Source organism: Rattus norvegicus, chromosome 18, assembly GCF_021556685.1.
Source record: "Rattus norvegicus strain SHRSP/BbbUtx chromosome 18, alternate assembly SHRSP_T2T, whole genome shotgun sequence".
Classification (NCBI taxonomy): Eukaryota; Metazoa; Chordata; class Mammalia; order Rodentia; family Muridae; genus Rattus; species Rattus norvegicus.
In genome coordinates, this window is record NC_141551.1 from 83,293,936 (window position 1) to 83,320,998 (window position 27,063).

Consider the following 27,063-nt stretch of genomic DNA (forward strand, 5'->3'; position numbering starts at 1 on the left):
GGTCACATTTTGAATTTCCAATCTTTTGGAAGGAAGTGAAAACATTTATCCCATGGAGTGATAGTAACTGCTCAAGGTCATAAAGAAACTACAGCGTGTTGAATTCTAAATTGCTCAAAAATCCACGAAGCTTTGTGGGCTTCTCACATATAATCAAATTGAAGTAACTATGAATCACTCTAACAATTAAGGGAAAGTATCTGGTAAATTCCAACAATTTTATAGATATAAAGTCCCCATAAGTAAGTTTTATTTAGCTAATCTAAAGAATATTAGATTGAGTTATATTAAATCCTGGGAAATCCTTTACAGCAGGAAAAGCTTTAAAACAGTGGAATCTGTCTTCTCCTGAAAAAGTCAACTTATTGTGTCCGAGAGTCGCATCTGGCGAACACCATTTGGAGAATGGGGGTTACCTGAGTGAACAGTGCTTTCCATTCCTTAAACCTCAAGTTTGAGATGACTTCAACACCCCACTCTCATCAATGAACAGATCATGGAAACAGAACTAAACAGAGACACAGAGAAACTAACGGAAGTCATGAACCAAATGGATTTAACAGACATCTATAGAACACTTCACCCTGAAACAAAAGAATATACCTTCTTCTTACTACTTCATGGTACATTTTTTTTAAAAAAAATGACCATATAAATTGTCACAAAACAGGACGTAAAAGACACAAGGAGATTGAAATAATCTCATACATTCTATCGATTACCACGAACGAAGGCTGATCTTCATTAACAACAAAAACAACAGAAAGCCTACATATGCATGGAAGCTGAACAACGTTTTACTCAATGACATCTTGGTCTAGGAAGAAATAAAAAAAGAAATTAAGGGCTTTTTAGAATTAATGAAAATGAAGACACAACATAACCAAACTTATGGGATACAATGAAAGCAGTGCTAAGAGGAAAATTCATAGCTCTGAGTGCCTCCAAAAAGAAATTGGAGAGAACATGTACTAACAGATTGACAGCATACCTGAACTCAGGAAGTTAGACTCCAGATAACTGAATATTCCTATTTAAAAATGGGGTACAGAGCTAAACAAAGAATTCTCATCTGAAGAGTATCGATCGAATGGCCGAGAAGCACCTAAAGAAATGTTCAACACCCTTAGCCATTAGGGAAATGCAAACCAGAACAACCCTGAGATTCCACCTCACACCAGTCAGAATGGCTACGATCAAAAACCCAGGTGAGAGCAGGTTCTGGCAAGAATGTGTAGAAATACAAACACTCTTCCATTGTTGGTGGGACTGCAAGCTGACAACCACTCTGAAAATCAGTCTGGCAGTTTCTCAGAAAATTGGACATAGTACTACCTGTAGACCCAGCTACACCATTCCTGGTCTTATAACCAAAAGCTGCTCCAGCATAAAGCAAGGACACATGCTCCACTACGTTTATAGCATCCTTATTTATAATAGCCAGAAGCTGGAAAGAACTCAGAGGTCCTTTAACAGAGGAGTTAATAAAGAAAATATGGTACATTTACACAATTCAGCTGTTAAAAACAATGACTACATGAAATTCTTAGGCAAATGGATAGAAATAGAAAATATTATCCTGAGTGGTAACCTGAGTGTAAAACACACATGGTATGCACTCACTAATAAGTGGATATTAGCACAAAAGATCAGAAGACTCAAGGTACAATTAACAGATCATATGAACCTCAAGAAGAAGAAAGACCAAAATGTAGATGCATCAGTCCTCTTAGAAGGGTGAAAAAAAAATACTCAAGCAAGAAAATACGGGTACAAACAGTGGAGCAGAGACTGAAGGAAAGGCCATCCAAAAACTGGGAATTCATCCCATATGCAGCTACCTGACCCAGTCACTATTGTTGATGTCAAAAAGTGCTTGCTGACAGGAGCCTGATATGGATGTCTCCTGAAAGGGTCTGCCACAGCCTTAGTGATACAGATTAAGGTACTTGAAACTATCAGACTGAACATGGGGACCGGTGTGGAGGAGTTAAAGTACTGAAGGAGCTGAAGGGGTTTGCAACTCCATAGGCAGAACAGCACTATCAACCAACCAGACTTTACCAAGCTCTCAGTGACTAAACTACCAACCAACATGCATTATATACATGTATGAAATTGCAAAGAAACCACCATAAAAATTATTCAAAAAGAATATTAGGAATAGAAATATATGCATATGTACACTCTGAATCTCTAGAAACATGAGTCTCCACCCCTTTTTTAGGTGAATGTTCTTTTTACAGGGGTCACCTGAGATGATCAGAAACCACAGATTTTTTGCATTACAATTCATAATAGTAGCAAAATTACATTTATGAAGTAGAAACAATTTTTCTTTTATGTTTGGCAGGGAACCATAGCATGGAGGCACTGTATTGAAGGGTCGCAGTGTTAGGAAGTTTGAGAACCACTGCTCTAGAGGATAGAATATAGGAAATAAAATAAAATTTTAGTTATATATCTGAGTTTCCTGGTCATTATGTTTAAAAGAAAAAATCTATTAAAAAGGAGTAAATCGATGATTATCGATGGAAAGCTAAACTTGAGTAACTTGAATATATTGCTTGACTGATAGGAAATAGTAGATAGGTAAATTTTGTAAAAAAAAAAAAAAGAAACCTAATATTGTTCTCAACTCTTATTTGACTAATCCATTACTTGGAAGAGATCTAGACAGAATGACCAAATAACAAAAATTAATCTGTTTTGCCTGACTGTCGTGGCCAAATCCTCACTTTTATGAGGGTATTTGCCTTTCTTGATGAGCCCATTTAGATTCACTTGGTTAACTCTAACAGAGAAGCGATTTTGGACTACATCAAGCAGAGTATTTAAATATGGAAAGATACAAAGGGCTATAAATAGACAGGAAAGTAATAATGCTGAGCGAAGCATGGTGAATAACAAGCTGTGTCAGTCCAGCCTTTACAAATCCTCTGTCACATTGCCTCTAATGTACACCTATGCCAATGATAATCTGTAGAGCTTCCAATTATGCTGATTTTATTAGGAAATAATTCTGAAGCCGTTAATTTATAAACATCGAGCTATGATAAGGACCAGATTACAGAATTTGCATAGCCAAGAGTAGTAACTGATAGACACTTTACAGTTCAACAACTTAAATGATGCTTTTTAAGTGCTGAGAGAAGTGGACTCCGAGGAGCAATTACTTAAAGCCTAACCTTTTCTATTATAACACAGTAGTATGCAAAAATATGCAATAATTCAGTGTTCAAATGCATTTTAAAAGTTTAACTACAGTCTCTTTAAAACTGCAGCTCATCTGCAGCATAATATCAAATGTTACATACTTGCAAGAGATAAATGATTCTTGCCGATCAAATTATATGAGGATGAATAATTTTATACTATATAATTGGTGAGCTGGATAATTCAATAAGCCCATTTGCCGCAGTTGAATTCTTTTCACAAGTAGAGTTTCCATAATGAGGAAGGCAGTTTTGTCAAACAGCTGCCAAATATGAATAGCATTAAAAATTACTCAGTAAATAGACTAAATACTTTCTAGATATAGAACAAGTTATAGGCAGGAGAATGTTAGTAGTTTGACAATGTCTATCAATTATTTTCATTAAAAATTTGTAGGAGACAATGTGAAGATTACCTTTTTAACAAATGGAAACTGTTTTGTAATGGAAATATCTTATTGGAAGCTTACCTCTTATTTCCATCAAGTTTACTCATTAATTGGTTCCAGGAGTAAAAGTCACATTTATATGTAAATTAAGCTATTAAAAAGTTATATCTGAGTCAGTTAGTTCCTATCTCCCACTCTAGTCTTATTAACAAACATAGCCCTATGCTATATCTAATCAATGTATTTATCATAGCAACAGATGTTTATCCACTTACAAAATGAATGACCTGTGTGCTTGGGTAATATTTGTTCTTAGATAATTGGGTATACTAATTCATACTTGAAACATTTGACAGATTACATTTTTTTCATTTTCCTTGAGTAAAATCTATCAGGGGTAGTGCCCCATAAATCACTGTCTTAGTTTTTAGTGGATATTTCTTGAACCTAAGCTTTAGGCCTCACTGACTTGGATTTTTCTATAAATATCTGTAGACTCTTACTATTCACTTTGAAATTCCTTCATTACAAATATTTTTGAATGAGTATTCAATTTGGAGATGAATCTGCTGTAGGTAACTTTTCTCCTAGCCAGAAACATTTTGTAGGATAGAGACATCTCTTTCACATGTGCTTTCTACTTGGATATAATTGGAAATAATGTAATTTAAAATTCCCCATGTCGTAGATTCAACTAAGATAATTTGTTTTTTTTTTTCACTCTCAACTTGATCAGAGTTGGAATCACCTAGATAACACACCTAGGATTGTTTCCAGAGATGCTTAACTAAGGAATGAAGACTGTCCCTGAACGTGTGTGATACCATATACTTAATGGAGTTCAAAACTTGACTGGACAGAAAATAAACAGAAGGAAGTCAATATCCATCTCTCTCTCTGCTTAACGATGTATATGCACTTTGACATGTTCATGCCAGGACATACTATTCTATGATTGCTCTATGCAATAGAAACCTTCTCTCTGATATCAAGACTCTGAAATAAGCATCAGGAGTGGAATGGAGTGCACCTGTAGATGCTGAACCTATCTCCTGAAGCAGAATTGCTCATTTAAGCCCACCCTACTCAGCCAATCTCTAAAACCTCAAATGCTGAATGAGCTTCAACAGTCATTCAGTGTCTTCCTCTGAATTCCATGAAGTCTAGTGTGCTGCTACAAAACAACTTTATTGAAATGCTGAGCTAATGAGCCTGGCTCTGACTCACTTTATCAGACTGAGCTGAGCCTCTCTCCCCACCAATGCTCTTTTTTTGTTGTTTTTTGTTTTTTTTTTTTTTGTTTTGTTTTTTGTTTTTTTCTCAGTGCCATGTTTTTCTTTTCTTTTCTTTTTTTCTTGCAGTCAATATCTCATAAGGTCTGCTGTTTTCCTTTGATTAACAGACTTGACTACTGGTTGGAGGTAAAAAACCCAGTGGAAAGACAAAGATAACAAAGATATGGGATGCCCATCAACAGTTTGCAGAAGGGGCTTAGCCTCAAAAATCAGTCTCCAATCTTAAACTTCATCTTGTTCTAACTCCCTTACTGTTTAGAAATTTTTTCTTGATGTTAATCGCATCATGAAAAGTGAAAGCACACTGTAAGCCATCCAGTGGAACACGGCAAAGAAATACAAAATATACAGAGGTACACAAATGGGGGAAAGGAAATTCAAGGCTGAAAATTCCTTGAAGATTGCCTAAAGGGGAGTTCAACATACAAAGAAAATGCCAAACCTTTTTGTATTTAATCTCATATATAAATTTGGGGGATTTTTTTTCTCTGTTATAATTAGAAACCTCAGAAAGACAAAGACCTTGCCTATGCCTCTGAGGTATTTCCTATTTTCCTTTAACTGTTTCAATGTTTCTTACTTTATGATGTCTGAATAATTTTTTCAGATCACTTAACTTTTATTCATTAATGTGTTATTATTAAGAGCATACAAATAAATATTCTTATAATAAGATTAATCAGATGCATAATCCATACATCTCAATTACTTCTTTTTTATTTCATTTTTATTGAATATTTTTAATTAACATTTGAAATGTTATTCCCTTTCCAAGATTCCGATCCAAAAGGCCCCTATTCCATCCTCCTTCCCAATCTGTTATAAAGGTGTTCCCCCTCCCCAACCACCCTACTTCCTAAGTCACTGCCATGACATTCCCCTACACGGGGGGGGGGCGAGGGGGGCAGAGGGGGGGAGGGAGTCCAGCCTTTGCAGGACCAAGGGCCTCCCCTCCCATTAGTGCCCAACAAGTCCATCCTCTGCTACAAATGCACCTGGAGCCATGGGTCTGTCCATGTGTTCTCCTTGGGTGGTGGCTTAGTCCCTGGGAGCTCTGGTTGGTTGGGATTGTTGTTCTTATGGTATCTCAAGACCCATGCAGCTCCTTCAATCCTTTCTCTAACTCCTCCAACAGGGAACCCGTTCTTATTTCAGTAGTTTGCTGCTAGCATTTGCCACTGTATGTCATAATCTGGCTGATCCTCTCAGGAGACTGCTATATCAGGCTCCTGTCAGCATGCAATTCTTGGCTAATCAACATTATCTAGGTTTGGTGGAGATATATATATATATATATATATATATATATATATATATATATATATATATATATATATATATATATATATATGTTGGATTCCCAGGTGGGCCAGGCTCTGAATGGCCATTCCTTCAGTGTCTGCTCTAAACTTTGTCTCCAGATCTCCTCCTATGAATATTTTTATTCCTCCTTTTAAGAAAGACTGAAGCATCTAAACTTTGGTCATCATTCTTCTTGAGCTTCATGTGGTCTGTGGACTGTATCTTGGGTAATTCGAGCTTTGGGGTTAAAATCCACTTATCACAGAGGGCATACCATATGTGTTTTTCTGTGATTGGGTTACCTCACTCAGGATGATATTTTGTAGTTACATTCATTTGCCTATGAATTTCATGAAGTCATTGTTTTTTTATAGCTGAGTAATATTCCATTGTGTAGATGTGCCACATTTTCTGTATCCATTCCTCTGTTGAAGGGCATCTGGGCTCTGTCCAACTTCTGGCTATTATAAACAGACTCCTATGAACATAGTGGAGCATGTGTCTTTGTTGTATATTGGAGCATCATTTGGGTATACGCCCAGGAGTGGTATTGCTGGGTTCTCAGATAGTATAATGTCCAATTTTCTGCGGAATCTCCAGACAGATTTCCAGAGTATTTGTACCAGCCTGCAATCCCATCAACAATGGAGAGTGCTCCTCTTTCTCCAGATTTTTCTCCAGCATCTTTGTCACCTGAGTTTTTTTAATCTTAGCCATTTTGATTGAGAGGTGGAATCTCAGGGTTGTTTTGCATTTCCCTGATGACTAGAGATGTTGAGCATTTCTTTAGGTACTTCTCAGCAATTCGATATTCCTCAGCTGAGAATTCTTTATTTAGCTCTGTACCCCATTTTTAATAGGGTTATTTGGCTCTCTGGAGTCTAGCTTCTTGAGTTCTTTGTATATATTGGATATTAGCCCTCTATCAGATGTAGGATTGGTACAGATCTTTTCCCAGTCTGGTGGTTGCTGTTTTGTCCTAACGAGAGTGTCCTTTGCCTTACAGAAAGAAGCTTTGCAGTTTTATAAGGCTTCATTTATCAGTTCTTGATCTTAGAGCATAAGCCATTGGTGTTCTGTTCAGAAAAATTTCCCCTGTGCCTATGTGTTCAAGGCTGTTCCCCACTTTCTCTTCTATTGTATCTGGTTTGATGTGGAGGTCCTTGATCCACTTTGGACTCAAGCTTTGTACAGAGCAGTAAGTATGGATCAATTTTCATTCTTATACATGAGGACCTCAAGTTCAACCAGCACCATTTGAGCAAGGGAGTTCTTTTCATTTTCTGAGATCTTCTTCAATTTCTTTCTTCACAGACTAGAAGTTCTTGTCATACAGATCTTTCACTTGCTTGGTTAGAGTCACACTGAGGTATTTTATGTTACTTGTAACTATTGTGAAGGGTGTCATTTCCCTAATTTCTTTCTCAGCCAGTTTATCATTGAGTAGACATAGACGAAGGCTACTGATTTGCTTGAGTTAATTTTATACCCAGCCACTTTGCTGAAGTTTTTTTTTTTTTTAAATCAGGCTTAGTAGTTCTCTGGTGGGACTTTTGGGGTCACTTAAATATACTATCATATCATCTGCAAAGAGTGATATTTTGATTTCTTCCCTTCGACTTTGTGTCCCTTTGACCTCCTTTCATTGTCTGATTGCTCTGGCTAGGACATCGAGTACTATATTGAATAAGTAGGGAGAGAGTGGGCAGCCTTGTCTAGTCCCATATCTTAGAGGAACTGCTTCATGTTTCTCTCCAATTAGTTTGATGTTGGCTACTTGTTTGCTGTATATTGCTTTAACTGTGTTCAGGTACGGGCCTTGAGTTCCTGATCTTTTCTAACTTTTATTATGAAGAGGTGCTACATTTTGTCAAATCCTTTCTCAGCATCTAACGATATGATCATGTGTTTTTTATTTGAGTTTATTTATATAGTGAATTATGTTGATGGATTTATGTATATCGAAACATCCCTGCATCGGTGAGGTGATGTGTAATTGATCATGGCGAATGATCGTTTTGATGTGTTCTTGGATTTGATTTGCAAGAATCTTACTGAGTATTTTTGCATCTATATTCATAAGGGAAGTTGGCCTGAAGTTCTCTTTCTTTGTAGGGTATTTGTGTGGTTTGGTATAAACATAACTATGACTTCGAAGAATGAATTTTGTAGAGTTCCTTCTGTTTCTATTTTGTGGAGTAGTTTAGGGAAAATTAGGTCTTCTATGACGGTCTGATAGAATTCTGTAGTAAACCCATCTGGTCCTGGGCTTTTTTTGTGTATGTGTTTTTTGTTTTGTTTTGTTTTTTTTTTTTTTTTTTTTTTTTTTTTTTTTTTTTTTTTTTGGTTGGGAGACTTTTAATGACTGCTTCTATTTCCTTAGGGGTGATGGGATCATTTAGATTTTTTTCTAAACCTGATTTAACTTTGGCACCTTGTATCTGTCTAGAAAATTGTCCTTTTCCTCCAGATTTTCCAGTTTTCTTGAGTATAGACTTTTGTAGTTGGATCTGATAAGTTTTTGAATTAGCTTAAATTCTGCTCTGTCTTCGTTTTCATTTCTGATTTGTTAATTTAGATTCTGTCTTTGTTCAGTCTGGCTAGTTTGGCTAAGTTTATCTATCTTGTTGATTTTATCAAAAAACCAGCTCCTGGTTTTGTTGATTCTTTGTATAGTTCTTATTGTTTCTACTTGGCTGATTTCAGCTCTGAGTTTGATTATTTCCTGCCTCTACTCCTGTTGAGTGTATTTGCTTCATTTTGTTTAAACTGTTAGTGTTTGCTCTTTTCAGTTTCCTTTTGTAGGCAAGCAGAGCTATGACTTTTTCTCTTAGCACTGCTTTCGTTGTTTCCCGTAAGTTTGGGTATGCTCTGCCTTCATTTTCATTAAATTTTAAATAGTCTTTAATTTATTTCTTTATTTCTTCCTTGACCAAGTAATCATTGAGAAGAGCATTATTCAGCTTTCATGTGTATGTGTGCTGTCTGTTGTTTCAGTTGTTATTGAAGACTAGCCATAGTTCATAGTGAACTTATAGGATGCATGGGATTATTTCAATATTTTTGTATCGCTTGAGGCTTTTTTGTGACCAATTACATCATCAGTTTTGGAGAGGATGCCATGAGGTTCTGAGAGGAAGGTATATTATTTTGTTTTAGTATGAAATGTTTAATGTTATATATATATATATATGTATATGTTAAAACATTTATGCTGAGATAGTGTGTGTCTTTTTCCCTGAAGTGTGTTTCCTGAATGCAACAAAATGCTGTGTCCTGTTTATGTATCCAGCCTGTTAGTCTATGTCTTTTTATTGGGGAATTGAGTCCATTGATATTAAGAGATATTAAGGAATAGTGATTGCTGTTTTCTGTTATTTTTGTTATTAGAGGTGGAATTATGTTTGTATGACTATCTTCTTTTGGGATTGCTGAAGGAAAATTGCTTTTTTGATTTTTCTAGGGTGTAGTTTCCCTTGTTGTGTTGGAATTTTTCATCTATTATCCTTGGTAGAGCTGGATTTGTGGATAGTCACTGTGTAAATTTGGTTTTGTCATGGAATATCTTGTTTTCTCCATCTATATTAGTTTTGCTGGATATAGTAGCCTGGGCTGGCATTTATGTTCTCGTAGGGTCTGTATGACATCTGCCCAGGATCTTCTAGCTTTCATAATTTCTGTTGAGAAGTATAGTGCAATTCTAATAGGTCTGCCATTATATGTTACTTTACCTTTTTCACTTTCTACTTTTAATAACTTTTTTTGTTTTATGCATTTGGTGTTTTGACTATTATGGGACATGAGCAATTTCTTTCTGGTTCAATCTATTTCTAGTTCTGTAGGCTTCTTGTATTATGGGCCTCTCTTTCTTTAGTTCAGGGAAGTTTTCCTCTATAAATTTTGTAGATAATACTGGCCCTTTATGTTGTGAATGTTCACTCTCTTCTATACCTATTATCCTTAGGTTTGTTCTTCTCATTGTGTTCTGGATTTCCTGGATGATTTGGGTTAAGAGCTTTTTGCATTTTGCATTTTCTGTGATTATTGTGTCAATTTTTTTAATGGTATCTTCTGCCCATGAGATTCTGTCTTCTATCTCTTGTATTCTGTTGGTGATGCTGAATTTATGCCTCCTGATTTCTTTTCTATATTTCCTATCTCCAAGGTTGTCTTCCTTTGTAACTTATTGCTTTTATTTCTATTTTTGATGCTGGATAGTTTTATTCAATTCCTTCACCTGTTTGTGTTTTCCTGTAAATCTTTCAGGCATTTTTGTGTTTCCTCTTTAAGGACTTCTACTTGTTTGCCTGTGTTGTCCTGTATTTCTTTGAAATGTTATTTATGAGATAGATTACCCTAAGTTCAACCTTGCCCATGTTGCTTCTATTGGTTAAAAATAAAATAGCATCTCAGAAGGGGTTTAGGTTGGAACTCTTATCTTTTGAATAGTTATATACCAGAGTGCAAATGACACTTATAGTGGCTAGATGTTTATCTTGCAGATTTAAATATCTGCTTGCTATTCTATGCAAAGTCAAGTGTAATCTTGTGAGCATAGAAAGAGTGACAAAACCCAATGGTCTTAGATCTAAAAACAAACAAAAACAAAAACAAATTGCTGTTCAATTTAATGCTTAATTATTAGATAATGAATCAGACTATGCGATGAGAGATTCTGAACAGTTTGAAACTGTTCTGTAAGAAACTGTGATGGCAACAAAAATGTAACCATTGTTTTGGAAGGACAAGTTATGTGGGGAGTGGAACTTAGGCATTGAACATGCTATGCACATTCTATACTTATGACCTTAAAATCCATCTCTAACATTTAATTCTTAAGGGTATATTATCATTCTCTACACAAAGAATAACAAGATAGGCTTCAATTTTAATGTGAAATAGAACTTGTGCTCATTTCATGGTATCAGTTTCTGTTATGTGCATACCATGTCAGAAACATATACTAACATTTTGTTCCTTTCCCCAAGGACAAAATTCATTAAGTATCAAAAATCTACAAGGTATAATCGATTTAATGATATTAGCTTGCCAGAAACCATTTTCTTTTATATTGGTGGCTATAGTACACACAGTTTCTTTTGTTCCAGTCTTCACTATGACTCTACCATCACATAATACACTCCACAAAATAAATATGTATGTCATCTATCTGTTTATTTGCTGTCAGGCATAACAGAATAGGTTCAAAGGTCTAAAGAGGAAAAGAATACCAAGAAGTTCAAAGAGGCCTGGGAGGCCAAGCTGGGAAATGAATAATGGTGTAAGGATTTCTGTATTGATAACAAACCAACAGAGTAGGAGTTTTGATGGAGAATGTTCTGTTGGTGATGGAGACTGTTAGCTGAAGAGTCAGTCATCAGGCACAGAGTTGATATTCAGAGACAAATTCAGTTGGAAAGAAGGATTGTGTGCAGAGGACAGATGGAATACACATCCAGACTAGAGAATGCACTAATTTAAAAGTATATGGCAATTTGAGAAGGCTGCATCAACAGTGGGAGCTGAAGCCATATAGAAGTATCTAAGACAGTTGGGAGTTCTCTATTTCTATGTTCTTTGATGTATACACTGGATGGGCAGATGGGACTGCAATGGCTATTCTTCGTTGTCAACTTGACTACCTCTGGAATTAGCTAAAACTCGCAAACAGAGTGGCAAATTTGTGAGGGATTTTGTTTAATTTAAAGTGGAAAAAATATACATCAAATTTGGACTTTTCAGATGGGAAGGCACTTTTAGTCAGATGTTTTGAACTGGGAAATCTACCTCTATGCTTGTTCTAGAAGCCTTTATAAGAACAAGGAAGAAGAAACCTTTTGCTCTTTGCCTGCTTGCTCTGAAGTCACTAGCAGCTCCTTTCCCTCCCTGGCATCAGAGCCTACTTCTGGATTCTGGTGTATACTGAAGATCAGCTGAGACATCCAGTCTCATGAACTGAACAACTAATGGATTATTGGACCTTCCATTCATAGGCAGATATTGGTAGATTAGTAGGACTATAGTCTATAATTCTTTCTAATAAATCATATTCTTATATCTATAAAGAGATTCATTTTATAAGTTCTATTACTCTTAAGAACCCTGATTAACTGGTAGAAATTGATGGAAGTTCTCACCATTGCAGTATATATGCCTATATTTTCTCTGACCCTAGATTAGGGACATTATTCTTAGCCTGTTGTGTACAATAAGTTCTTAAGCTTTATTTTTACATAATATTTCATTAGTTCATGTACCTCTATACTCTGAATTTGCCCAAATACATGTTAGGTTGGACCAATTTCTATCCTTATTAGTCTGCCACAGTGGTAATTCCATGCAGATGATGCCATTCCTATATCCACTCAAGTACAGAGTCAAGCTTTCTTCTCAAAATGGACTCAAAAGCTATTTGTAAAATAGTGTCAGTCAGGGCCAGGCACAGTCTGGAAAGGCGCAATTTTTATACAATATTTATTGACTTAGGACAAGATACAGCTTGATCTCAGTAGTATCTATCTTATATATCTATAAAAATATTATAATGTTTAATATATCATCACACGGTTTAAGACATAAAATAGCTAAATTATGACTTATTCTTACCTTAATGCATGCCAGAAACTACAAGATTTGCCAGCATGGTTAACAGAGCAGGAGTTTCATTCAGAAAATTCCTCTCTGTTTAACTTGTATATAAATTTGTATTTATTTTATACACATACATTCTAAAGAACTTTTTCTCCAAAATAATGTTATATCTTACTATGTTAAATCATTGAGTAATATAAAACACATACCTCAAATGGCATTATATACTAATGTCTTTAATTACATCTCATGCAATATTCAACCATTTTTTACATAAGCCAATTATTACAATCACTGTTCAGATGCTTCTTTCTACCAAAGACTGATAAAGCCCATCTAATATTATTTGCTTTCTGTAAACCGAAAGTAACTATAATTAACTTCTTTTAGGTGATAGTGAACTGCAAAATAAATACTCTGTAGGAGTCAGTTATCATAACAATATGTGACAATATTTGTTTGGCATCCATCCAATTTTGCTGTGTCAATGACATTTTTTTCTCCTAACAACACTTAGTGAATAGATGTCTGGTTACTGTGGCATTTGACATTTGGCAAACATTGAATGTTAACACATTTCTTCTAAGTACAAGCAATTCAACATAAATTAATTATCTGGAGATGGAAAACACCACAAGGCCCAAGGCTGGCTATCAAGAGTCAGTGATGGCATTGATTCCTTAGGAATAATTTTCATAGAGGATTGCAATTAAGCCTCACGCTACCAGTTTATGTGACAGGTTCCATTCCAATATCCCCATAACCAGATCTAGAGATGGAGACACAAGGATGGCTTAGAGTAATTTCACATAGAACCAGAATGATCAGTGATTGGTTGGGAGAATCATAAGACTCTCAGTTTGACAGTGGGGGGTTGTGGGGGGAGTCCGATATTTGCTACACTCTAACATCAAATAGACTACCCTAGATGTAACTTGGTGATATTTATCTTGTAGGCTACCATATGAAACCTTAGATTTAGAAATTTTCCAATAAGAACGAGGAAAAAAATAGATAAATACAGTTCATTGCTTTCTCTTGTGTTGCTCATGTGTCTATGCTTTTAGGCATGGCTTCCTGGTGCACAAGAATAAAAAAGTAAAAGGTTGTATGACTTTGAAGAAGCAGGGAAGGTCCTACATTAAAGGAGTGAGAGAGAAAAGTGGAAGGATGGAAGTACAATACACATATGAAATTTTGAAAATTGATAAATTTCAAAAAGAATAATAGAAAATGTTTAACAGCTGGTCCTCCTGCACTCAAAAATGCATAAAAACCAACATGAGGTACATTATCAGAGAATATTTTAATATGGAGAAATATATTTAACATCCAAGACTGTCTCAAGAGTTTTGAGTGTGCAGAAAGTAAGAAAATGTAAATTTCTATGAATGGATCCTATAATCGTTATATTATTTAAATATTATATTGCATAGGTATTAAACATAGACCAATTGCCTTCATTGTAAGAAGTGTTTGAATAAACTCAATATGAGTTTTGTTAGAAACTGAGAGAAACGTGGCAGTATATTCCTACAATCTCTGCTACTCCAGAAACTGAAACAGAATGCTTCACAAATTTTAAGCCCTACCTGGAATACATAGTGAATTCAAGATCAATCTGAATGACATAACAAGTCCTCATCTCAAAACCACAGAGCTAAAAATAACTATTCATGGCTGAGGATAATTTAGTTTTTCTCTGTCTTTGATATTATTTACTAAGATATACAGGATACGTTCTGAAGGCATCAATTCAGATCAAAGTTCATATTGTTAACTATCTTGTCCTTGGTTTCCCTAATAGCTTTTAATCTTACATTTTGCCCAATGTCTTCTGAATGAAACATACTTCAGACTCTAAGACATGCACTAAACCATACAGCAAAATGCAATAAATGCAGTGGCAACCACAGTGTCCCTAGGGGTCTTCAGTTCTAGAAAACTGATAAAAGTAATAACTTGCTCCATGTTTATACAATTTCACAGACTCTCCTAAAATACACTTCTTCCATTTAATTTTTGAATTATTAAGTTATTAAGCTATAGAAAATTTATTTTGAGATTCATTAGAAATTAATTTTAGTTTATTATTTTGTTCATATATCTGTCTTTATTACTAAATAAATATGTTTTAGTTATAGTCCTCTCTACTACAGTATTATAAATAAATTATTCATATCACTATGGTAGTTTAAACTTTAAAACATAACTGATATACTTAATATTAATGAATTAGAGATGGAACTTGGTTCAGTGATTTAATCATTTAAACCCAGCTACTAAGGAAGCTGAGGCCAAGGGCAGGTGATCAAATTTAGCCTGAATAACATAGAGAGACTTTGTTTCAGTATAAACAAACAACAGCAACAAAACAACAAAAATAAAACAAACAAAAATTGAATAGACTAATAAATATAATTAAAGAAAAGGTGCATATTTTCCCTTTTAAATTAATTTATTCTCTCATATATTACATCCTGACTGCAGTTTCCTGCCTCTGCTCCTGGATCTCCTCCATCTCCCACACCACCTTCCTCCAAATTCACTCCTCCTCCTTTCTCTTCAGAAAAGAGCAGACCTACCTGGGATATCAATCAAACATAGCACATCAAGTTGCGATAAGAGTAGGCTCCTCCCCTCATATTACAGTTGGCAACCATGTAGGAGGACTAGGTCCCAAAAGCAGACAAAAGTGTCAAACACACTTACCTCTGTTAGGAGTCTGACAAAAACACATTCTACAAAACTATAGCATTTATAGAGGGCTTAGGTTAGACCTATGCAGGCTCTCTGATTGTCAGTCTTAGTGAGCTCCTTAGTGAGCCATTAATGAGCCCAGGTTCGTTGAATCTGTGGATTTTCTTGAGTTTCTTTATTTGTAATATCCAGAAACTCAAAATAACCTAATGTCCTTCCACTGAAGAATTGATAGAGACAATTTGGTACATGTATACAATGGACTATTACCCAGCTGTTAAAAAAAAATGATGTTATGTAATTTGAAGGTAAATGGAAGGAATTGAAAAATAAATTCACATCAAGTTAGGTAACCCAGACCCAGAAAGACAAACATTGTATCTACTCATTTATAACTGGATATCAACTTCAAAGTACAGCATAATCATGCTACAATCTACAGATCCAAAGAAGCTAAGTAGCGAGAAGGGATCAAGATTTGGGGGTTATCTAGATTTCCCTGTGATGGGGAAATGGAAGGGATAATATGTAATGGCGGTACAGAGCATGAAACAGCCACTTCCTATAGTCAGGAAAGACTTCCAGTGGAGGGTCTCGGATACTAATGCAGCCACTGAAGCTTCAACCTACATTTGTCCTGCCAACATGATATGCTGGGATAAAAGTGACACAGAAATTATGGGAATAGCAAAACAATGAGTGCTCCAGCTTGACACCCATGACACAAGACAGAACCCACACCAGACCAATGATAGAATCAAATACAACTGGCAAAAAATGTTAATGAAATGATTCCTAATGATATTCTGCTATATTCATAGATTGGTGCCTAAACCAATTGTCAACAGAGAAGTGTCATCCAGCACCTGATGGAAACAGATGCAGAAATCAGCAACCAAACATTAAGTGAAGATCAGGAAACCTGCTGAAGTAGGGGACAAAGGATTGTAATAGTGCATATTTTATAAACATTTGATTATCTTTCGCATTCTTTTTAGAATAGAGAAATAACAATCTTATTTTAAAGAAAGAAAATAATCAAGGAGTCTCTGAGGGTTTCCTCTCACAGTTCAATGTCTTTGCCATACTTTTCTCTAACCATGTATGTGTGTGTGTGTGTGTGTGCGTGTGTGTGTGTGTGCACATGCGCGCACATGTGCAAACTCTATGAATGAAGGCACCACTAACTGTGGATGCAAGGTATAAAGAAATGAAGTCTAATTGATTTAGAAACTCCCTCCCTCTTGGACCACGTTCTCTGAGCTAGGCATGATGGACAGTTAATTCATATGACTCATCCACTAAGTACTCAGATAGTTATACTCAGAATTTCTACCAGTTAGAAGTCTCTGCACTAGCTGACAGGAACTGGATGTAGATCTCTCTTGAGAGACACAGCCAGAATACAGCAAATACATAGGCGAATCCCAGCAGCAAACCACTGAACTGAGAACGGGACCCCCGTTGAAGGAATCAGAGAAAGGACTGAAAGAGCTTGAAGGGGCTTGAGACCCCATATGAACAACAATGCCAACCAACCAGAGCTTCCAGGAACTAAGCTACTACCCAAAGACTATATATGAACTGACTCTGGGCTCCAACCTCATAGGGAAGCTGTTGGTCCTGCCAAGACTGAACCCCCAGTGAACGTGAGTGTTGGGGGGAGGGCGGTAATGGAGGGAGGATGGGGAAGGGGAACACCCATAGAGAAGGGGTGGGGGATGTTGGCCTGGAAACTGGGAAAGGGAATAACAATCGAAATGTAAATAAGAAATACCCAAGTTAATAAAGATTTATAAAAAGAGGTCTCTGCACTAACCATTATCAACTGAGAACAACAACAACAAAAAATAGATTATCCTACCAAATTGAGAACAGCAAAATCTATAGATATAAATGCTTAGAATTCAGGCTAAAACATGAGCATTCATAAAAAACAGCAGCAACAATTTCCCCTGAAGCCAAAGATTGCTCCCTCCATTCATGGACTTTTGATTAAGGTTAATGCACCAATGAATAAGTCCTTCTTGTGATCAGACCTCCTATCCAATCAAAAAGTGGTTAAAGTTGTTAGCTATTCCCATTCATATCCATCACATTACTGTTGTACTTGTGGGAACATATCCCTTCAGGTCAGTGTTGTAGAATGCAGGGTCCAGCATTGCCTAAGATCACTGGTATGTGTCCTTCTGTAGCAGCATGTGTAGTACCTTCTGGCACTATGTAAACTACCTGACAAGAAATGAATTCCTTAGTCAGTTCCAGATAAATTTCTCTATGTCCTTCATTCAGAGTGGGCAATGTTTCCAAGAATAGGGTTTTATCATCTCATTATGGTGACCAAGAACAATGGTAATAGTCTAACGGCACACTCTTTATGTAGATACTTGTGATTCAAATTCAGGACCCTATGCTCTCACGGTGACACTTCTCTGTCAGTCCACTACTACTCTTTACTTCATCTTAGCGTTTAACGGTTATTATCTCCCCAGTTTTCTGACCTAATTAACATAAGTCACTTCTGCTCTTTTACCCAATTTTAAACCATGAAAGGCATCACAAGTAAATGTTTACTGTGACTATAGATGTGTTTTCCATAACTATGGGTCAATGTTAGATCCTTCAGTAACTGCACCAGAGGATAAAGATGCAGGCATAGAAAGATGGCTTTACATCAAGTCCAGCAGTATCATTAGGAGTATACTATAAGAGAAAGGTCCACATCCATTGGAGGTTTAATACAAAACAGTCCATAGGCTTTAAAGACATAAACATGGTCTATCATTTGACAATACTAGATAAAACATTCTTAATTTAAATCATAATTGACAGAGTATGATCTGTGATTCTTTAACAGCTAGTGATCATGCTTTCCACACATGACCACCAGACATTTCTACATACTGTGAAACACCACCTCCTGCAGCAGGTAAGGGGAGAGAAGAGATCATCAGCTTTCATATATGTATATAACTTAAACTGGGGGAAAAGCAAAGACTGCACTGCAGAAAAAAAAACTGTCTTGCTCATCTTAGGTTCAAAGCCCATGAGCCCATGTCCTGTGGCTTCAGCCTGAGGCTTCTTTGCTCCTGTCTTGCTGACCTCCATAAATATTTGCTGAATTTGTAAGACAGATGACCTTTAAGCTCTGACCAGGATGCTTACCCTATAACCCTCCTCTTAGGAGGATTTTCCTCCATGAAAAAAAAATTGTTTCATCTCCTGAATTGCCTTAGGGTGCCTGCTGGCAGCTTTAAGTCTGGCACTTTAGTAAAGAACATTTATTTGGCCTATAGTGAGGCATTTTACTTTTCACAAGTATTGTTACCATATAGTGTTATTACATTCCATTCATATTATTTTCATTTTTTACTTTATTTTATTATAGATGGAAGAGTATTTCACTGGTGATCCAAAATCATAAAGAAATAGGCGTTAGTAATATTTTATGTGCTTAGATGTAAATAGCAGTGTACCTTCTCAAATATATTTCTTGCCTAAGCTCACAGATTCTTTTGGATACAAATGACAGTATTCCAATTGTCACCCAACTCTGAAACATGTCTACATAAGCATGAACTACACTACTTTACAAGCTGGTTTCTTTCTCACTTTTATTCATGTCCTGAAACTTTTCTTTCGACTCACACTTTATTAGTAAAGCCTAAAACCACACCTTCTGAAAACTGGCATGGCACCTTTCTAATGGCCGACAAGTGCCACCCTGTTCAAGGCCAAAATGGATGGGCATCATATACAACCTCAGGACTCTTCACCTCCTGTTATCAAGTATACATAGTCTATCTTTCCCAAATAACTTCCAGAGAGATGTTTTCAAACCGCATCTTTCACAACTTTTCAATATCATTATATTAAATTTGAAGGATATGTCAAGGGGAGCAGGATATTCTAGTGTAGGTAAAACAAAATTAGGGAGGTAGAATTCTGGATGGAAAAGCACTTATGCCGTGAGAGGTAAAGGCATACTGAGAAAACTCAATGAAGGTAAGGATAGCTATTCCCCATACAGAAATTTTCTATCTAACAATTTTGATATATATTTATTTATTTATTAACATATATTATGTAAGTTAATATATTATAATATATTATATATGATATATAATATATATGTGGATAGAAAAACAGATAAAATGAATGTGTAGTGCCAGGGAAAGTGATCCTTTCCAAAAAACAGATAGGAACCAATCTGATGTAACTCACATCAGGGTCTTTATTTTATTCCAGTTAGAGTTAGCTTCAAGGGGCCCCTCCTATGCCTTATAGTCAAAAAGATTTTGGTGGTGGAGGAGCTCTGAATATTTATCAGGACAAGGCTTTATAGTAAGCATCAAGTGGGACTGAGGGGGAGGGTGTGTAAATGTGCAAGCATCTAATTGGAAAGCTACTTTGTCCTTTAACATAATTAGTTGGTGCTGGGAATCATATCATAAATTTAATTTGCACTCCCCTCTGCATTGGTGGTCAATAAGCAGGAGTGGACTTGGGATTGTAGCCTGGGAGTGCAGGTTTATTGGAGGAATAACCTGGAGATGCTGATTTTGTTGGGGATTCACCTAGACTGGAGCTAGGATCCAGTTTTGTTGGGGGCAACTTAGAAACTAATGGTATGTACTACCCTGTTAGTTTACCTGAGTTTAAACTTAGGTCGGGTTCTCTAAATTAAAGTCTGAACTTAAAATCTTGGCCTCTCAAAAGAAAAGGAGAAAATACTGGAGACTAAAAAAGTAAGCAGAGAGTAACAGAAGCAAGATTTGGAGAGAATGAGGTAGTGAATGGGATAACTAAAATTAATGACTATAGAAAAGTAGAAACCTATTCACTAATGAACTAATCGCCAAATGCAGCTACTTTTCAAAAAGAGTTCTAAGGGAAATGTCCTGTATCATTGGATAATGCCAGTCTCAGGAAACATGAATCATTACATTAAAATCTCAGTGCAAAGCATGAGCTTCCTCCCTACATATATTTGCTCAGGAAAGTCCAGAAGTCTCAAAAATAACATAAACTATTACTATTGCCATTGATTACCCTCTGTAACCACATGGTAAGACTCTATTGCTAAAGACACCATACACTTCAAATGCAGGGCATATAAGACATCCATTGTAAACCTACAGAGAACCTTCTCCCTGATAACTAGCTTTGTTATATCAGAAGTGTTCTGCAGGCTTCTGGAGACAAAAGACCTTAATGGTCCTAGCCAGTGTGGGCCCTGCATACTGCAGTACTTACACACCAGGGAAGGTATGTCCACCAGTGCAATAATTGCCTGACTGACATAAAATAACTGAATGTGTTTTGGTTGGACTTGAAGATAGCTCCATAGGAGAGAATTTCATACCTGGTCTTGTGATCCTGGCCAAGAGCCCATGCTTAGGGGAATTATAGGCCTAAAGTAGAACCTGCTGGTGTCATTTTGCTAAACTGTCATGTTATCCAAGTGCCTTCTAAATATCTACATCTATAGCTATAACAGGAGTTCCTCACATCCATAGTCAGATGGTTTAGAACTGGACTTCTATATCACTCCCTTCCCAAGATATAGGGAACATTAAAGAGGAGAAAACAGTAATAACCAAAGGATGGGGAAGACTTGCTATGAAATGCTATTCCTAGACATTACATATGTATTCCCCACTAAAATATACAATATTTAGTATACTTGAATAAAACCAAGCTAGTGAAAATCCAACATAGATTGGGTTTATAATCTCCAAGCCCCATTACTTTTGAAGGAGCTGTTGGCAGCTGATAATTGCTTGTGAAGCAGGATAATGTTTTGTGTTTTCAGGGTGCAGCCTCTGATGAGATTGCTATACTCCAGTGGATGGTCTCATACACATATGGGCAGTACTAACTGAATTTACTGGATTATTAAAAAGAAAAAAACATGAAGTCACAAGGGGAAATGTCATTGGAGATGGATGGAAGAAATATGGTGTAAATTTGATCATATTTCATTGTATTCATCTATGAAATTCTCAGTAACAAAGAAAAAATGTTTTAAAGAGATCAAGTGAAGTCTTTATCTTTTAAAATGTTTTCAGGAATTTATCTCAAACCCACTTTTTACCTCATTCTCCTCATACTGCATGCCCTGATGGAGACATACAGATTTTATTTTCATAGTGTAACTTTCAAGGATTATCCTGACTTAGGATCTTATATTTCATTGTTTATTCAGCTCAAAGTACCATTAGGACATGAAGGTCTGAGCTCAAAAGTCTTGGTGCACTTAAATATTTACCTGACAAATCAATCTAAACACTGTGGTACATCTGACATGTGATATCCTTCAGAAAATCAATTTCGTGGCTTTGGTCTTAAGAGTTCATAGCAGCTCTGGCCTGGATGGTTTTATGGCAACTTGATACAAGCTAAGGCCATTCGAGAGGAGGAAACCTCAGTTAAGAAAATGCATCTATCCGACTAGGTTTTGACAAGCCTGTAGGATATTTTCTTAATTAATGATTGATAGAGATGGGCCCACTGTGAGTGACACCATCCTCTAGTAAGTGGTCTATACAAAAGCAGGCTGAACAGGTCATAGAAAGCAAGCCAGTGAGAAACACTCCTATATGGTCTTTACATCAGCTCCTGGCTCCATGTTCCTTCCATGTTTGAGTTCCTGTCATCACTTCCTTCAGAAATACATGGTGGAACTGTAAGCCAAATAAACCTTTTCCTATTCAAGTTCCTTTGGTTATGGTTTTCCATCATAGCAATAGAAACCCTAACCAAGACAAGTTCTTTGGAAGTGTGTTACAGACATAAATGTTCCATGTTTCTCCAGAATAAGCCTATGGTTAGAATAAATTTTTAACCGAATTTTTTGAACTATGTCAAGTTTTAATGAGAATAACCTCCATAGGCTCATACGTTTGAATGTGTGCACAACAGTTATGATAACTGTTTTGGAAATGTTAGTAAGCAAGCAACCGATTCAGTGATTCCTTTATAAAATGTTCTGTTCATGGTCTCTTGTCACAGCAAATAAAGTATAACTAACAAAAACTATAACAAAAGAACAACAGAAATACACAAGAATTCAATTTGTCATTAAAACCAAGGGTAAGCATGTAGAACCCAAGGAATTTCAAAGATTATTACCATAGACTATATGCTTTAAAACACCATAGATTTTTCCTTTATAGTTCTGAAGATTAGAAGACAGCATGAAAACATTAGGAGGCTTCAACTTCTTCCAGTGTCTCTAGGATGACGATTCTTTCTTCCTGTCCCAGGTCCCATGATTGTTGACAATTTGAGGGCCCCTTTCCTTGTAAGTTAGCTTTCCAAAATTTTCCCTGTCATAATTCCATTTTCTTCCTGTATGTGTAATTCAGCTTTATTATAAAAACATGATCTTATTTTTACTTGATAAGTGCTTGTAAGAACCTATTTTCAAAAGTGGCCTCCTTGAAATCCAGGAGAGCAACCCTAGCAAACGTTTGTAGTAATGGGGAACACAGAGTCTGGACAGGCCACCCTCTGTAACCAGGCAGGGCCTCCAGTGGAAGAATTGTTACACAAACACAACTGCAAAACATTTAACCTACAGTATCCCCTGCCTACACAATCTTCTGGGACTGGAGCCTAGCAGAATTGTCATCAAAGAGACCAAAGAGACTTAATCTATCAAATGACAGAGGAGATGCAAAGTGTCACAGTTAAATATTAGGTGGTGCTCAGAATGTCCTATGGAGAAGAGGGCATGGGAATCCATGGAACCAGAACCCACAGAATCAATTGATGGGGACTAATAAAACTTCACAGAGATAAGAGACCCTGCTGAGCTATTACCTAGGTCTTCTATACATGTGTTATGTCTGATTAGTTGATGTTCTTGTTGGAATCCTAACAGTGGGAGCAGAGTTATCACTGACTCTTTTGCTTATTTGTGGGACCATTCTCCTCCTATGGGGATGCCTTCCTCACCCTTGATGCAATGGTTGTACTGGGTCTTATTGTACATTGTTGTGCTGGGTTTGGTTGATGTCTCTGGGAGGCCTGCTCTTTTCTAAGGCAAAGCAGAGGGTGGTAGAGTAGAGAAAAGAGGGGAGAGGAAACTGCAGTTGGGATGTAATATATGATAGAAAACTTGAGAGAGAGAGAGAGAGAGAGAGAGAGAGAGAGAGAGAGAGAGAGAGAGAACTTTAAAATGGTCTCATTTTGGATATTTAGGACCTGAACATTCATTTGTGCAGTATTGGATTCTGTCCACTGACCAGAGGTAGCTAGAAATAGCACCATTTGTGGTTGAACACAACGGAGAAGAATATAGGATCTATTTAGTTCTGGAATCCCGAGTACAAAACACAGCCAGGTTATATAACTCCTTCTATTATGATTGACTCACTTTTGCTGGTAGGGAAATTGAGGTTGTGATACTTGTTTTTACCTTTGATCTCATGATAGAAGGGGATATTTTGTCCGTTATAAAATAAAACAAATAATCTTGTAAATGATATGGATCTATTGCTGTCCCTTTAATATGCTGTGCTTGGTAAAAGAGCTGTGTCGATTTTCTGAATGTCTTTTTGTTTTTAAGTAAAGACACTGCTAGTGAACACTTATTAAAATAACTAGCAATTTGTAAGGGAGATACTTGGATTCTTTTCCATGGGAGATTTTTAATATTCTCAACTCTAATTAAAAGCATGGCTGGTAAAAAGGAAGATATCTGAAAATGACTTTACTGTGCTGGAAAAATGGAGTTGTGTATGCTTTGAGAACAGGAAATGGGATGTAAATGAATGAATGGATGAATTAATTTTACAAAAAAAAACAGAAAATGGGTCTGTTTATGCTGAGGACATCAATGAATCTTGACAAACTCTTTAGCTTTAGAATAAAGTTGCATTATATTTTTAGAAAAAAAAACTTTTACTTATACTTTTTGCTCCAGGGAATGTATGTTTCCTGGAGAAGGATCAGGGACTAAGTGCAGAAGTGGAAGTGGGATTGCCTATAGAAGTGGACTTGAACAAAACCTTTCACCACCACATGCTGTAGCTTAAATAACAGTTTACATTTTCACATGTTTTGCAAGCCTTTGATTTTTTTTCATGATCTGCTATCTTTTCTCTTGCTCAAACACTGAACCTTCCCAGTGCTATATACCAATGCATGTCAACAATCTTGTATAGGCCATCTGAAAGTTTTTAAGCTTATAAAATTTTCTTATTCACATAAACACAGACATATTTTGTTATGATCTTTTAATTTTTAATTTATTTATACACTCCAGATTTTATTCCCCTCCCGTTCACCCTCTGACTGTTCCACATCCTATACCTCCTCCCTGACTGCCCCTTATTATGATTTTTAAAAATTAAATGTATTAGTCTATATTTATGAATTCCCCCTTTCTTAATTATTCATAGTTCACAAGTTCTATAAAATAGATTTTACTAAATTACTAAACATCCAAAAAGAAAATGCTGCTTCTGAACTTTCAGTAGAGACTTCATTTTTCCTTTTCCTTTTCCTCCTCCTGTTCCTTCTTCTATTGATTGAGACAGGAGTACAATGTTGGGGGATAGTATCACTTAGCCTTCTAAGCTTCTTGAGACAGATTTGCTGGCCTCACCAGCTCCAGCAATCTTCTGGTTTATAGTTTGAATACACCTACAGCATCTGGTTGCTTATCAACAGTGTGTGAGTCATCAGATCTCAACAATTTAGGGCCATCTTCCTGCTTTTTACAAGATCATTCTTCAGTCTTTCTTTTAGGATCAGCGGGCTTGCAAGGTACACAAGTTGTACAGCAATGGAGGGGCATAGTCAGCACTAACTGATCTAGAGAGTTGAGCAAAATCCCAGTTGATATTGCCAGCTGCTTCTATTAGGAGGACACTTTTGCCTTCACCAACAATGATGCCTTGTAGAATATCTTTTCAGATGCATATTTTATGCTGAAGCTCCCACTGTACCAGAAAGACCTTTACTCAAAGCCTCACGGTACATGTCAATAGACTTTTCTCCTATTTTGATACTGACTAGAGAAAAGAGAACAGCTGTGACAGATTAGAGAACACCAGTCTCCATTATGCTCACGAGTCAATACAAATACCACCAACTTTACAATGACCCTGCATGATAGCTACAAAAGTTTGTTGGACAAAGTACAGGATGCAATCCAAAGCTTCCAGCATTATGATTTTACTGGCACCACCACCTTTGTTGGTTTCTTTCCATTTTTTGAATTTGGCTCCAGCACATTGTTATCATTCCAACCAGAAATTTCCATGAATGTTAGTACATCAAATGTGTAGCCAATTTTCTTGATGTAGGTGCTGACAATTTTAACAATTCCCTCACAGATTTTCTGGTTGCATGGAGACTTGGTAAAATCCATTTTGTTGACACCAAAAATTAGTTATCAAACATCAAACATGTAAGGTGAAAGGACATGACAACCATCTGCTCATTCTTGGAGATGCTGGCTTCCGAATCACCAACAACACCATCAACAATGAGAACAGCCAGAAAGCCTAAGACATGCCTATAATCATGTCTTGAAAGTCTATCTGTCTTGGAGCATCAGTATTATCTTGCCTCAAACTCCCACAGGGTGAAGTCATAATGATAATATGCTGACATTCGTCTTATGGCTTATCAAGACCCAAGCATATTGCAGGGGCATTTTCCCACTTCCCCAACCTTCTTTCCAAAGTTTCACACTGGTCCCTTTGTTGATTCCACCACATTATAGATTAGATATCCAGTAGTGAAAGGCCAAAGCAAATCTCCATGTCAAATGACCACAGTATTGATATGAGTTTTTTTTCTTTTTTTCTTTTGTCTTTGAGCCAGTGCTGATTATTACAACACCTGTATTCAGAAGGCAAATCTTTTGTGAAAAATCATCTATATTTGCTATATATATACATACATATATATATATGTATATATATATATATATATTCATTTCCCATCATGGATAGATGGACATTCTGAAACATGTATTATTCATGTATATCATTCATCTTTATAAAGATTCAGCAAGGTAGTACACAACATAACCCTATCTTTTAAACCAGTTGTGAGATGTCTGCATTTGGTGTTGGCTCAAAATCTCATAGTGCTGATATCAATAACCCACTCACACATGGCTAATTTATATGGACAAATCATTTTAAGAACATGTACCTTAAAATTAGTGTGATGTTTACTAAAACAATGAAGATTTTAATAAATCAATAGATAGATTGACTTCTCCACATAAATGGAGTTTAAAGCACTGCTGTGGTTTATTCCAATAATAAAATTAAAATAATATTATCCCCAGAACTTATAATAATGATTTAACCGTATGTTTGTGGAAGCGAGCATTCTCTTTCAGATCACAATTTTATTTTTAACTTCTTCAAGTTTGCACAGAAAGGATTGAGAGCCATTGAAATGGGACCAGTCTGCTCACTATTAGGCTCTCAGATGAGAGATTCATTGATCTATTTTGGCAATGAGACATATAATGAGGTAGGGAAAAACTCACAAGACTCGGAGCTTTGAAGCATATGCAGCTGCATATTAATGATCGCA